We start from the raw sequence: 13,787 nt of genomic DNA, 5'->3' as shown, positions 1-13,787 counted from the left end.
CAACTATAAAAATAGGCAAGTGGAATCCACACTAGTATCTGTGCTGCCAGAAGCTGTAAAATCTGAGATTACTTTTAATATTTTCCACATGGGTGATGCAGTAGGAGGGATGGAGGCCTGGGAGTGGGCGGCCCTGGGTTCTAGGCACGCATGGTCCATACTGGGGCTGAGCCGACAGGGATTCAGCTGTCTGCTTTGAGGCTGCAAAGCCCTTACTTCTGAAACATGAGAATGAACTGGACAAGCATTTCCTCAAATGTGTCCCAAGAAACTAGTTCTGCAGCAAGTTGACAGATAACATTGAAAAGGTTTCTGTGGCCAAACAGGTTCATGAAACACTAGGTCAAACAACGTTAACCATCTGTCTCCACGACAGAACCTTCTAGAGCTTTGTGCCAAAACACACGGCCTTTCCAAGAGAACACTAGAGCGGGCATCGTTCTCAGTCGTACTTGACCATGGAACACGTGTGTCAAGAATCATGTTGAGGGATCAGTGTTTATGTGGAACGTGTTTGGAAAGCACTGGGTTGAACCGTTACTAGGACCCCGTCTAAGTCTATGAAAGTGACATTTACCTCTGATCACACCTTTCCCACATCTAGCTGCCTTTCCCCAGGGCTCACCCCAGACACCAGTAACAGGGCACAGCCTCTTTCCCACGGGCCGCCATCAGCTTCAGAATCCCTCTCCTGCTTCAAGAATAGCAAGGGCAGCCACTACCACCTGATCGCAGTTGGCATCTTAGTTCAGACGCACTTGCCATGCTTGCTTAAATGGCTATGTTTAAATATTATTGTCTTCCACAAGAATCGATGATTTCTAACCTCCTATTTATCCCTCACTGTAAATGCTAAGAATTTTTTTTTTTTTTTTGGACAAGCTTGACATTTCTTCCATGTCCCATGAAAATACTGTGTGTTCCCCCCCTAGAATCCTCCACTTTGGAAAATCCTCGAGGTGAACATATAACATACAGTTAAGACATTTCTGAGAGCAAAGTAGGTAACCGTTAATAGTTACAGGAGTAAATGATCACCATTCCAGGCAAGTCTTGATTGCACCAGTCCTACTTAGAGCTCACTGCAAAAGCAACTTAAAATGCCATTTTGGCTTTAGGGACTATTTTCAAATGTGAGCCACTCCCAGTGAGTACACAAAAGTACATGAGAAACCAGAATGCCAACTCTTTTTTTCATTCATAAATTCTCAAGTTACACCTGTTAGTTAAAAAATAGATGCATGCGCATCAGTTCGCTACACAAGCACCTACCAAGAAGTTGGCATGACCTGACAAGTCACACTTCAAAGTCACCCAGATTGTGAAAATTTGTACAAATACTCCCAAGCCTTCAAAGTGGTGGGGAGAAATGGATTAGAAAGAGCCAGCCTGAGAATGAGAACTTGCATACATAAAACACCTAGAGGTGCACCTTCAGCGATTTCGCTGCTACAGTGATGGCAGGTAATTATTAGCTATTGTTGTGACTTGGCTTGCATTCCCAAGAGGATAAACGGGGAGATGTTTTATGAGCCAAAATTGTCAGTCTCCAGTGATCTGGGCACTGGTCCACTGAGATACTATGATCACCCCAGAATTACAAAACCCAAAAGGACTGAAGCCAAACTTGGGGTAGGGACAGCAGCAGCTTTTCTTGGTACCAACTCTGTGGAATTACCAAAACCCACATCAAACAGTCCATAATAATGGAAAGCACGGATTTCTGTGTGTTTGGCAAGCAGCTTCGTTCTCAGCAGTGGGACACCTTTCATCCCAAATCCCCTCAATCCTTGCCCTGGGGGTCCTTGCCTTCGTGGTGCAGCCAGGTAAGCACGACTTGGGTAAGGGAGGAGGAAAAGGGATGGAAGCACAAACAGAGAATGAGGGGAAAGACCTTCTTTCTAGGACAGCTGACACTGGAGGATTTACAAGGCTTTGCCCTCTTTCATCTCAGCTGCACACAAGCCTTGTTCAGGTGCTCAGGCAAGGAGGGCAGCCTCCAGCTTGCTAATTTGCTGCCTGTTCTGCCCAAGCCGTAGGGAGTGCCCGGGACCTCTACTCGCAGCGTTCTGGCTAATGTCCAAGTGTGGCCAGTGCCGCCTCTCAGGAACACAAAGCAAGCACTACAACAGAGCGTGGGCACCCAGGAAGGTGAACTGTCAGCTGGCCCTGTCAGCCACTCCGTGTATGAACAGCCATTTGCTCTCTTTTTGCAAGCTAAGGTTGTCCTAACTAACTCCTTTCAAAGCCTGCTTGCTTCCTGAATGCTTTTTCTCTTGATCCTACTTTGTGTTCCTTCTAGCAGTTCACACTTAGATATTAGCTTTCAAAAGAGAGCTAGATGAAATGAATTCTCAACCAAGGAGGAAGCCCTGAATTAGATAATGAAGAATTAGAGGTAGAAAGGCATTCTATTTCTAGCAGCGAATACACATGGGCCCCATACCAACTAGCCTGGCTAAAACACTCATAGCAAAAACCTTTGTACAACACAACACCCAGCTCTCACATGTTCCCAACAAATTCCCAAAAACCCTGCCAATGCTGTTCTACAACCACCTTTCCGATTCCGGCCACACAAGTGACACTAAGTCATGCCTGTCTTCTACCCGCAACCATCAGGATCAAATACATACTTGGGAATCAGTAGAGAAGAGACCCATTTTCCAAGGAAGCTGCCTCCTCTGCCTCTCCACAGACCTGGATGTTCCAAGCTGCAGCCTGAGCAGGGAGGGGCCTCAGGTGTGTGAGCAAGAGCAGGAAGTCAGACCTAATTACACCCTGTTTGATTTGGCCATTTGAATAACGAATAAAATGGCATGTTTCATTTCAGTTGGCTTTCAGAGGACAACTGCTGAAGGCTGACACTTCACTGGAATACTCTAGACTTTTCTAAGTGAGAAAAATCAATGGTACGGCCAAAGACAGACTCACTTCTTCTTTGACAAACAGATTTTACTATCCTAAAAATGTTCTCCTTTCTGATTACAATGAGAGCACCTCACCTCCTGGCAACACGCCAACATTTAGTGCCCATTTCCTGTACTGCCCCAAAGCTACTGAGATCTGACAGTGCACAACTTTTCAAAACTGGCTTTCAAGGCACTTACAGATCTGGCAAAAGACACACACACATACAACCCTCTCCCCACTCCCAACAACGAACACCCTCTAAAACTGTTGGGGAGAGGTGGGTCGGGGAAAGTATAGCAGTTCCCTTGCTTGCATACAAATAAGTGTATTATTGTTTAAAATATGAGCATTTTTGAATGTAAAAATGCCACTGTTGATAGGCACTGTGTGTGTTTGCCGTACAGGGAAAGAACAGCATGTGCAAAGCTCGTTTTGTAGCTCAGGAGTCTCATTCTCCACGTCCAGCGTGTGTACAATCAGAAACATCTTGACACTGCGATCTCTGACGCAGCCCCCCTCTTCTCTGGAACTGAGGACTGCTTGCAATAAGGAGGAAGAACCGACAGCTTTGAAGGCTGTGCATACTGTAAGAAAGACTTTCCTCTCTCTTACTCTGCCATTTGTAGATGCTGGGGAAATTAGACATTACTTTGTATCAGAAAACCATGGAGGGGATCTACGTTACATAGAAATGCTAAGTCATCTATGTGCCTTTTTCTCAATTCTTGTCATCAAGAATGACCACAGTCTCCCTATAGTTCTTAGGATTCTACACTTTTCCCAGGTTGTTTGAAGTTGGGCTTAACAATGTTTCTCTGGGGGCAGATGTTGTGATGCAGTGAGTTACGCCACTGCTGAGGCACCTGTGTCCCAAATCAGAGGGCTTGATTCAAATTCCAGCTACTCTGCTTCTGATCCAGCTTCCTGCTAATGTACCTGGGGGACAGTAGGTGATGGCTCAAGTACTTGGGTCCTTGCCACCCATGTGGGAGATCCAGATGCATTCCTGGCTCCCAGCTTGGTACAGTCCTAGCTGTAGCAGGTGCTTGGGAAGTGAGCCAGCAAATGGAAGACACCCTTCTCTCCCTCTCTCCCCCTCCCCGCTTTCTTTCTCTACCTTTAAAATATTTCAAAAGAATAAATATTTATTTTTAAAAAAATCCTTGTCTGGATGCTATGTTACGTCAATTTTGAAGGATCACCTTATTCTATATGCCCCAAATGGGTTAGACTGGAATGTGTTAACAGGTTCTCTGTCACTAGAGATACTGAAGATGTGTAACAGCTGGCAGGGGTGTTGTACAGAGAACTCAAGTGCTAGACAGAAAACTGATGCTGATGAACAGTGCTAGAATTTCTCTTCCATTACAAAGAAATTGACAGCTAGTGAATGCAACTGGGACAATATATCCACTGCCTGGTATACAGAACACTGATAAAGGGCTGGCACTGTGACACAGTGGGTTAAAGCCCCAGCCTGCAGCACTGGCATCCCATATGGGCACTGGATCAAGTCCCCGCTGCTCCACTTCCAACCCAGCTCTCTGCTGTGGTCTGGGAAAGCAGTGAAGAATGGGCTAAGTCCTTGGGCCCCTGCACCCATGTGGGAGGCCCGAAAGAAGCTCCTAGCTCCCGGCTTCAGATTGGTGCAGCTCTGGCCATGGCAGCAAATTAGGGAGTGAACCAGGGGATGGAAGACCTCTCTCTCTCTCTATGCCTCTGCCTCTCTGTAACTCTTTCAAATAACTAAAATAAATCTTAAAAAATAATAAATACACACACACAAAAGAACATTGATGAGGGGAAAAATCCTCCTATCTATGTTGCATTTACCAGATCAAGGTAGCTCTTGAGATTTCCAGCGCCTTTTCAACAAGGGATGCATTAGTTGTTAAATGGCGTTTACATTCCACATACACATGAAAAACGTGACAATGTGTTCCTGCGTGTGTAGCTTGTATCACAAAATATATTTTAGAAAACTATTTCACACTTTGTACAAATCAATATGTGACCTTAGAGTACTTCCCCTCATAGAAAAGGTTTCTACATTTAATTATATTCAGGAGTAACTTGCTTTGCACTAATGTTTCCATTTTTTCTTCCTGAGAGTCGTATTTTAGCCTTATTTCATTGATATAGAGCCTCCAACTTAAAAAATGTTTGTGTTAGGAAATCACATACTAAATTCAAATCCAGTGAGGTATAATTTAATTTTTCAAGAGCTTATTGGAGAGTTTGAGAGATTTTAAGTGCTATTTAACTAAACGGTAATTTTCATGAGATTTAGGCTGCACATACATTTTGATATTTCCATGAATAGCGTACCCTTCCTTCCTTTCCAATCCCCTTTCTGATTTTTCCACAATCTTCTTGGGCAACACTTTCATTGTTCTCACCCTAAAAGCAACCTTATGTTTTCTGCTTATTACTAACACACTCCCCAAAATATCCATTAGCATAAAAAGGTGCTTTTCTCAAAGTTGGGAGCTCTCCATGAGGGTCAGCAGTGTGCGAGGCTCCACAAGCAACACCTGTCCCTCTGCATGGACACCCCGACTGCCTGCCTCCAGTGAGGATGCGAGTACTGCATCTTCCTCTGACGCTCAGGGAGAAGTAAAAGGTCCCGTGCTCAAGCACAATTTCCAGCTGCTCACCTTTGTTCAAGAAGAAGACTAAACAAGATGTCAAGTTTGTAGTTTTGGTCAAGTGCACATAACACACAGATATGCATAATCAGGACCTCCTGTTTTTCTAATTTACTCTCAAGTCATCAGGAGGGAGAAGGAGAAATTCCTCCCTATCCCCTTACTTCTTCGTGTAAAACATCTTAGAATTTTTATGTGACTTAGAATGATGGTATTTAATAATTTTAAAATTCTGGTGGGATTAGAAAGAGATTTTTTTTAATCTGGCCCGTGACTAAAGAGTTAAATTTAAATGTTACAAAGAAAATTGTTAAATCTGCTGCCAGGTCATTTACTACAATGTTAGAAGTTGAAGAAATGAGTTTGCCCTACACTCAAGAGCCTAATAATGTAATTGTAACTAGCACACCATGGAGAAGGAAAGCCTTCTAACACTGCTTTAGAAGTGATTTATGGATCCCTGTACAATAATTCTTCAGCGATTCATATAACCAGAATTTATAGATTTATTGTGAACTTCAGGAAAAATTGACTTCATTCTGGAACCCTTGGCCTTGTTGCATCAATCTTTGAATTACAATTAGCTAAGTGAAATCATGAGCCTCAAAAGGCATCTCCCACCTTCTTTGTGTTCAGGGTCTGATGTTCCAAAGCTTGGATTATATTACTTTTTACAAAACCATTGGTAAGTTCACTTATATGTTTAGCAAATAATATCATAGCTTACATAAGGGATGAAATAAAGCGAAATTCATAAAGCATTGTCAACGCGGTGATATTGTTATACTGATATGATACATGTAGAGGATGCTGGGTTCTTAGTGGAGGCAGAGGATGGGTGCAACAGTTCTCCACTTGGGAGCCATGTAAATATCTAGAAGGAAGACAGATACACTTAAGATAAAAGCTAACATGTAGACATGGAAAACTGCTGTAATTAATATCAACTGGTATAAGCTTTTAAGAGCACTGGGCGACATTAACATTTAGAACACATACACATTTCACCCAGAGCTTTCATTTCTAGGAAGATAGACTATGATTCATGCAAGGACACAAAGACAGGAAAGACTAACATGATGCTTTTAGAACGGAAGAAATGTCACAAGAATACACATAGCTTGCCCTAAATGCTCATCAAAGCTCCAATGGCAATTCAATTATGTTACCCCACACATTGAAATACTAGGCATCCTTTAAAAACAATTTTATCAAAAATGTATCATCTGGGGCTGGCCTTGTGACTGGGTAGGTTAAGTCACCATTTGCAATGCTGGCATCTCATATTGGAGCACCAGTTGGAGTCCCAGCTGCTCACTTCCAATCCAGCTCCCTGTTAATGTGTCAGGGAAGGCAGAAGATGGCCTGAGTGCTTGGGTCCCCGCCACCCATGTCGGAGAGCAGAACAGAGTTGCTGGCCCCACCCAAGCTGTTGCAGGCATTTGGTGAGTCAATCAGCAGATGGAAGATCGATTCTCATTCTCTCTCCCTCTTTCCCCACACCCCCACCACCCCCTGCCTTTCAAGTAGACTCAAGGCGATGAAAATAAACATTTAAAAAATACGTCATCTAGTAAAACTGTAACAACATAGAATGGAACAATAGGCTTTTGAAGGTTACACAAGAAACAAGTTATCTTTTGAGAGGACAGAGGCTAGGAAAAGGAGAACTTTCACTTTTCATTTTAGAGCTTCTTTTTTTTTTAAACATAAGCACATTCAAATACTATCTTATATATTTTAAAGTTATTTAAAATGTACAAAAAGAAAACTAAAGAAAAACACAATAACATAAGAATATCCAAGCTATGCAGTGTTTTAAACATTAGAAAGAAATACACACTTTTCAGATACTCATGTTCTATTAAAAGAGACCCACCTCCTTGCTTCATTATTCATTAACTACTGCGGTCTTCTAAACCTGTATTTTATTTGTTCCTATCTCCTAAGGTTGTTATGAGGATTAAGCACATAACATACGTGCCTAACCTTTGGAGTGACACTTACTGCATTTTACTCAGCTGTTATGACTGCTTACAAAAGCTAAGGGAACAGTCCTTTGTGGAGGTATAGAAAACAAATTAAGAAAATAAGTCTGCGGGCCAACAGTGTGCTGCGATGGGTGAAGTCTCTGCCTGCGATGCTGGCATCCATATCATAGCACCGTTCACTAGCTGCTCTACTTCTGATCCAGCTCCCTGCTAATGCACCTCAGAAAGTGGCAGAAGATGGTCCAAGTGCTTGGGCCCCTATCACCCACACAGGAGACCTGTATTGCATTCCAGGCTCCTGGCTTTGGCCTAACCCAGCCCTGGCCATTGCAGCCATTTGGGGAGTGAACCAGTGGATTGGAAAATGGATTAATCCATCAATCAATCTATTTCTCTCTTTCAAAAACTAAAAAAAAAAAAAAACAAACAAACCCTTTTTAAAAATATGGATTTTTGTAGGCCTTACTCCCAATTATTTAAAAACCAAAAAGAGAAGTCTCTGACTCTGGACATATGCAACTAAAGATCAGTTTTCTACTATCTGAGTGTATTATAGACCTGGGTTACACAGGCTACTTCATGAAGTTCATAGAAAGTGGGAATAAAAGATAAGTTTATTCTGGCACACAAAATTTTTTGAAATCCAAGAAAATTTTTATAACATGAATTTTCCATGAACTTTTTGAAGACTCCTCACATTACCATGTCTTCATAATATTCTCCTTTGCCAAAGAAGCTGCTCACTGCTCTGAGAAGCAATCTATGATTTCTAAAATATGATCACAATAAAAAACTGAACCTGATTAAAGAAAACAAATGTTAGAATATTGTCCTATATGGTTCTAAAACTGTATCTATTTATGCAAAATGGTGCTAAAAAAAAATCTTTATGGGGGCTGGTACTGTGGTGTAGCAGGCAAAGCCGCTGTCTGCATTGCCGGCATCCCATATGGGTGCCAGCATGAGTTTTAGCTGCTCCACTTCTAATCCAGATCCCTGCTAGTGGCCTGGAAAAAGCAGCAAAAGATGGCTCAATTATTTGGGTTCGTGCCACCCACGTGCAGACCCAGATGAAGATTCTGGCTTTGTCCTGGTCCAGCCCTGACCATTGCAGCCATTTGGGGAATGAACTAGCAAATTGAAGATCTCTGTCTATGTCTCTCTGTAATACTTTCAAATAAATAAATAAATCTTAAAAAAAAAAATACATACCGGGGCAGGCATATGGCCTAGCGGTTAAGTGCCAGTTGGGTCACCCACATCCTGTATTAGAGTTCCTGGGTTAGAGACATAGCTCTCCTCCTGATTCCAGCTTCCTGCTAATATGAACTCTAGGAGGTGGTGGTGATGGCTGAAGCAGCTTGGATTATTTTCTGGCTCACAGCTTCTGCCTTGCCCAGCCTTGGCCATCATGTGCATTCGGGAACTGAGCAGCAGATGAGAGCTAGCTCGCTCTCTTGCTTGCTTTTCTGCTCACTCACTCACTCGAACACATGAACAAAAATTGTTAAAAATTCATACCAGCCAGGAATTATCTCATCTTGCTTCAAATAGTAGGTAAAAAATATCACATTGTATCATAAATGAGGGTATGTAGAATGTGACACATTATGACTGTATTCTGTTGTGTTTCCTTAACGACCAAGCAACAGCTCTTGCTTTGCTGAGTTAGTGTCCCAAGAACAGGATGCCTTCTGTCTATGCAGCGATTCTTGCAGAGGTCAACAGACTGTGAGCTACATTTCTCAAGCAGCCCTTAGGTTGGAGCTTGAAGTTTTGCTGGAAGAAGAGAGGAGTTAGTTATGCAACAAATGAAGACCTGAAAGTCTGGAAGATGGGAAGATTTCTTCCACTCACAGGTAGTTTTTACTCCGGGGAAATGGGAGCAGAGAGAAGATAATAAGCACTTAAACCACAACATAAATGAAATAATTTCACATGGGGCAGTGACACAAAGAGAACCAAAACTACAGAGTGACTGGAGCCACAGTAGAGATGGTGGCTGTGGAAAACACCGTGGTTATTTCACGCTGCAACAACACTGTCTTTCACAAAGTGCACGAAAGAATAAAGATGTCAGTGCTTGGCGTAGTGATTAAGCGCCTCTTGCGATGCCCTCATCCCGTATCAGAGTGCGTGGGTTTGAGTCCTGGCTCTGCTCCCAATTCCAGTTTTCTGCTAATGTGCACCCAGGCAGGCAGGAGGGGACGGCCCTGCTACCTAGGTGGAAGGTCTGGATTGAGTTTCAGGCTTCTGACTTGGGCTTGGCCCAGCACCGGCTGTTTCAGGCATTGGGGAGCGAATTCGTGAATGGGAACTACCCACATCTGTCTGTGTCTTTGCTTCTCTGAATTTCAAATAGACATTTTTAAATTGTAATAAAATATATTTTTAAAGTGTCAATATATACAACAATCATGAGGAGACCTTCAAAGCAGTGGCTTGATGCAAAAGTATTCAGGCCAAGAGATTCAGCAACGATGAGTATCACCTCTCCAAGAGGCTTCTCCACTCCTTCAGCTTATTAGAGCTAAAGCCTGTGTGAAATGGTCCCTTCCCCGGAGGGAAGCAGGCAGATGCACTCAGAGTACGTGCAAAGCAAGCCCTGGTGGGCAAACAGGAGTTACACTTTCTTTCCTGATAGCATTCTCTCATCTTAATTTAATCCCATCTGAACCACAAAAGCTTCCACTTAGGACCTTCTATAGAACAGAACTGGAGTCTATCTCTATAAAGAGATGGCCCATTTTCTTCCTCCTTTATGCCACAGATGTCCAATTGTTCTCAGTTGTAAAACACCTGTTTCTAATGAATGTGAGAGATGTAACAGTGGAAGCTGCTCTTTCTTACGAATGGCTCTCCAGGAGGAGCTACTGCAGCTGCTTGGACCTGTCCTTTGTGTGAAATGCTGGGAGGGCTCCGGTGAGTGGGAAAACCAGAGAAAAATGGGTTCTAGAAGCATTGGGTAAGAAGTGCCTCCGTGCTCTCTGGAGCACATTAGCTCTTTATAAGAAGCGATAGCCCAGAAATCAAGACAGAGTGCACGTCCAGTTGCCTTCAGAAGCTGTCAACAACCACAGAGAACAATCTCTGTGGACTGAAAGGGAGAAAGGAAAAAAAGGAGGTGTGCTGCTGCCTGGCTCTAAGCATAGACTGTGGAGAAATAAGGACGCCCTGTAATTCTTTTAAAATGAGTGTTAAGCAAACGTGGTTTTTTTTTTTTTTTTTCATTTGAGGGGTTTGCTGCCATGGAAGGAATACCTAGAGGGGGCTCCCCCAAAGCCCACCAGGGCTTGCTTTGCACGTACTCTGAGTGCATCTGCCTGCTTCCCCCAGGGGAAGGGGCCATTTCACACAGGCTTCCCATCAAGATCTACCGCTACCATTTGTCTTCCTGGAGCCATTGAAAATATCTTTTTCTTTAAATATTTATTTATTTAAAAGGCAGAGTGACAGAGAGGGAGAGACAGAGACAGACAGAGATCTTCCATTGCTGGTTCACCGCCCCAACGGCCTCAACTGCCAGGGCTGGGCAAGGCCAAAGCCAGGAACCTATAACTCCATGCGTGTTTCTCACGTGAGTGGTGGGAGCCCAAGCACTTGGACCATCTTCTGCTGTCTTCCCAGCAGCATTAGCAGTGAATTGGATTGGAAGTGGAGCACCCGGGACTCGAACTGGCACTTCGATATAGGACACTGGCATGGCAGGGAGTAGTTTAACCCGGTGCACCACAATGCCAGCCAATCTTTAAATAGTTTAATAATCTTGAACTCTGAAGAGAAAATGAACAAGAAAAATATGCCCCATACCCATTGTAATGAGCCAGATAATCTATATATCTTGCATGGTAGTTGATACCATCAGTCTAAGCTTCCTAAAGAACTTAAGTAAACCAACTAGATCCTACTAAAATCTTCAATGTTCAAGAAGACATTTGAATTGTACTCTTGCCATCTTCTTCAGGACTTCTGTGTTGTAGAGCAGATGTCCAAGCCATTTCCTACTGATGACTAACGTAGCTCCTTTGACACCGGCTGAAGAAGGAAAGAGAAGCAATGCAAGTTTTTCTCTGGTGTAGTGGACTCTCCAATCTTGCTTTTTCTTTCCCTGTTTTTGCTATTCAAGTTAAGAGGTCAAGCTATGGTTTGATACTTGTACTAAGGTACTGGTTTTATATACTATTAACATAAATACCTTAACTTGGGGAACAGTTTTGAAGATTGGGATCTCATTCTATTTAGACCATTATGTGGAGAAGCCACCAGTATTTGAAAATTGCATTGTATGGGGCCGGCGCCATGGCTTACTTGGCTAATCCTCTGCCTGCGGCACCGGTATCCAATATGAGCACCGGGTTCTAGTCCCAGTTGCTCCTCTTCCAACCCAGCTCTCTGCTGTGGCCTGGGAAGGCAGTGGAGGATGGCTCAAGTCCTTGGGCCCTGCACCCGCATGGGAGACCAGGAGGAAGCACCTGGCTCCTGGCTTCGGATCGTCACAACGCCGGCCATAGTGGCCATTTCGGGGGTGAACCAACGGAAGGAAGACCTTTCTCACTGTCTATAACTCTACCTGTCAAATAAATAAATAGAAAAAAATAAGAAAATTGCATTGTTATCAGAAAACTATAAATAAAGGTAATGTGTCATGAGGGGCTATATGTTCCTGAATGATGAGACTCAGAAAGATACTATCTTTATCTTCTAGAAAAACAGGCTGTTTCCATCATGATTGCTTGAGACCATGGCAATGAGTCATATGCCACTGATATCAAGGGAAAACCAGAGGCCTTGGGCTGTGAAGTGGCAGTGGGCCAGATCTTGATTCATTCTTGGATGCCTCATATACCACTCCACAAGCGATACCTGGAGACCACTTCAAGTACATTTCATTTGAGCATTAGGATTGGTCTGGAAAGAGGAATGTCTCGGGCTGGGCGGGGAAGTTAAGAGGGGCTGGCGCACCGATACCTTTACAACTGCAGAGTGTGGTGCTCTCCACGCACTTGTCAGGGGCTTGGCAATGAAGCCCCACACTTGGCCCAGTCTTGAACTAGTATCCTGCTGTGGCAAAAGAATGCTGGTAGCCCCTAAGCCATCCATCTGCACTGGAACCCATGGGAATTCATCATCAATATTCTGCCTGGTGAGTTCTAACTTCCACCAGCAAACCCAGCTCCCCCAAAGGAGCACCTTGGGAATGTAACACACAAAGAGGAGGGGCTAAGAGAGCATCTGGCCTGGGACGAAGGCCCCCAGCCCTTCTCCCTCCTACAAGTTGAGCTGCCCTAGGTCAGGACAAGGCCACCAATGGCCTGGGATCTGCAGAGGTGAAGCCAGCCCTTGAACAGCAGCCAAGAGACCACTTTGTCACCTGGTGATGGAGTTGGCTCCCTGCCCTGGTTTCTTCTTAGAACAGCAAATAACATACAAGGCTCAGCATCCCTGTGAGGTCGTCTCCTAGTTTTTAATAATTCCTTGTATTTATTTAGTGCCTTTTTCCTCTCCCAAGAGCTAGCTGTAAGAGTTTTCCATATGTTACTTTAATAATCCTCATTACAGCCCCGTGCCCGAGCTGGTTAGAGAATGGTGCTAATGGGGCCCAGGTCAGCATTCAGCCTCCCACGAGCCCTGTGAGCAGCCCTGTTTGCACTGAGAAAATCTGTTTCATGTCCTTACTCTGCACAGCTAACCATAACCAAGTATTTTTAAAAGCCTACAAGAGGGAACCAAGAGATGACCAGTAGTACTACTAGTCATGAGAATGGTAGGTGACATTTAGGGAGTGCTCACTCCATGTCAGGTATTTGCCAAGTGCTCATCACCCATTAACTACTTCAGCCCTCCCCAAAGCTCCGTGACACAGGTACCACCAGTAGGCCCATTCTAAAGAGGAGAAGACCAAGGCCCTGGCAGGTTACAGAACTGGCCCAAGGCCACATGGGAAACGGAGGAGCAGAGTTTAAGCTCCATCAGTGTGCTGAAGGGATTGAACGTGTATACATCACTCCATACTGCCTCCCTACAGGTAACACTATGCATGACACATCTCGGGTCACAAGCCCCTGATCCTAGCTGTACAGTAGGCACAGCTTACTGACATACAGAGGGGGCTGAGGAGTTGAGAAGAAGGACACAGCTGACCTTCCGAGGGCTGGACTAGTAAACCAGGGCAGGTGCCGTGCTACACACAAGCATTGTGTCATTCAGTCTCTACAACCGTATTCACAGGTAGGGA

At 44.0% G+C, this 13,787-nt stretch overlaps 1 protein-coding gene across 6 annotated transcripts in view; it reads right to left on the bottom strand.

The window, feature by feature from the left end:
• The window catches only part of PALLD (palladin, cytoskeletal associated protein), a 455,211-nt gene that overhangs the window by 279,321 nt on the left and 162,103 nt on the right, over positions 1-13,787 (bottom strand). The window contains exon 1 of one of the 6 annotated variants that reach the window (XM_070068275.1): positions 2,637-2,729. The exons of the other annotated variants lie outside the window; for them this stretch is intronic. The gene's annotated coding sequence lies outside the window, so the exon portion shown is untranslated. Of the gene's footprint in view, positions 1-2,636; positions 2,730-13,787 lie in introns of those variants that run through there. 6 annotated transcript variants of the gene reach the window in all.

The sequence above is a fragment of the Oryctolagus cuniculus genome, chromosome 2 (genome assembly GCF_964237555.1).
Source record: "Oryctolagus cuniculus chromosome 2, mOryCun1.1, whole genome shotgun sequence".
Lineage (NCBI taxonomy): Eukaryota > Metazoa > Chordata > Mammalia > Lagomorpha > Leporidae > Oryctolagus > Oryctolagus cuniculus.
Note: the sequence above shows the minus strand (reverse complement) of the source record. Positions and strands in the feature narration are given on the sequence as shown.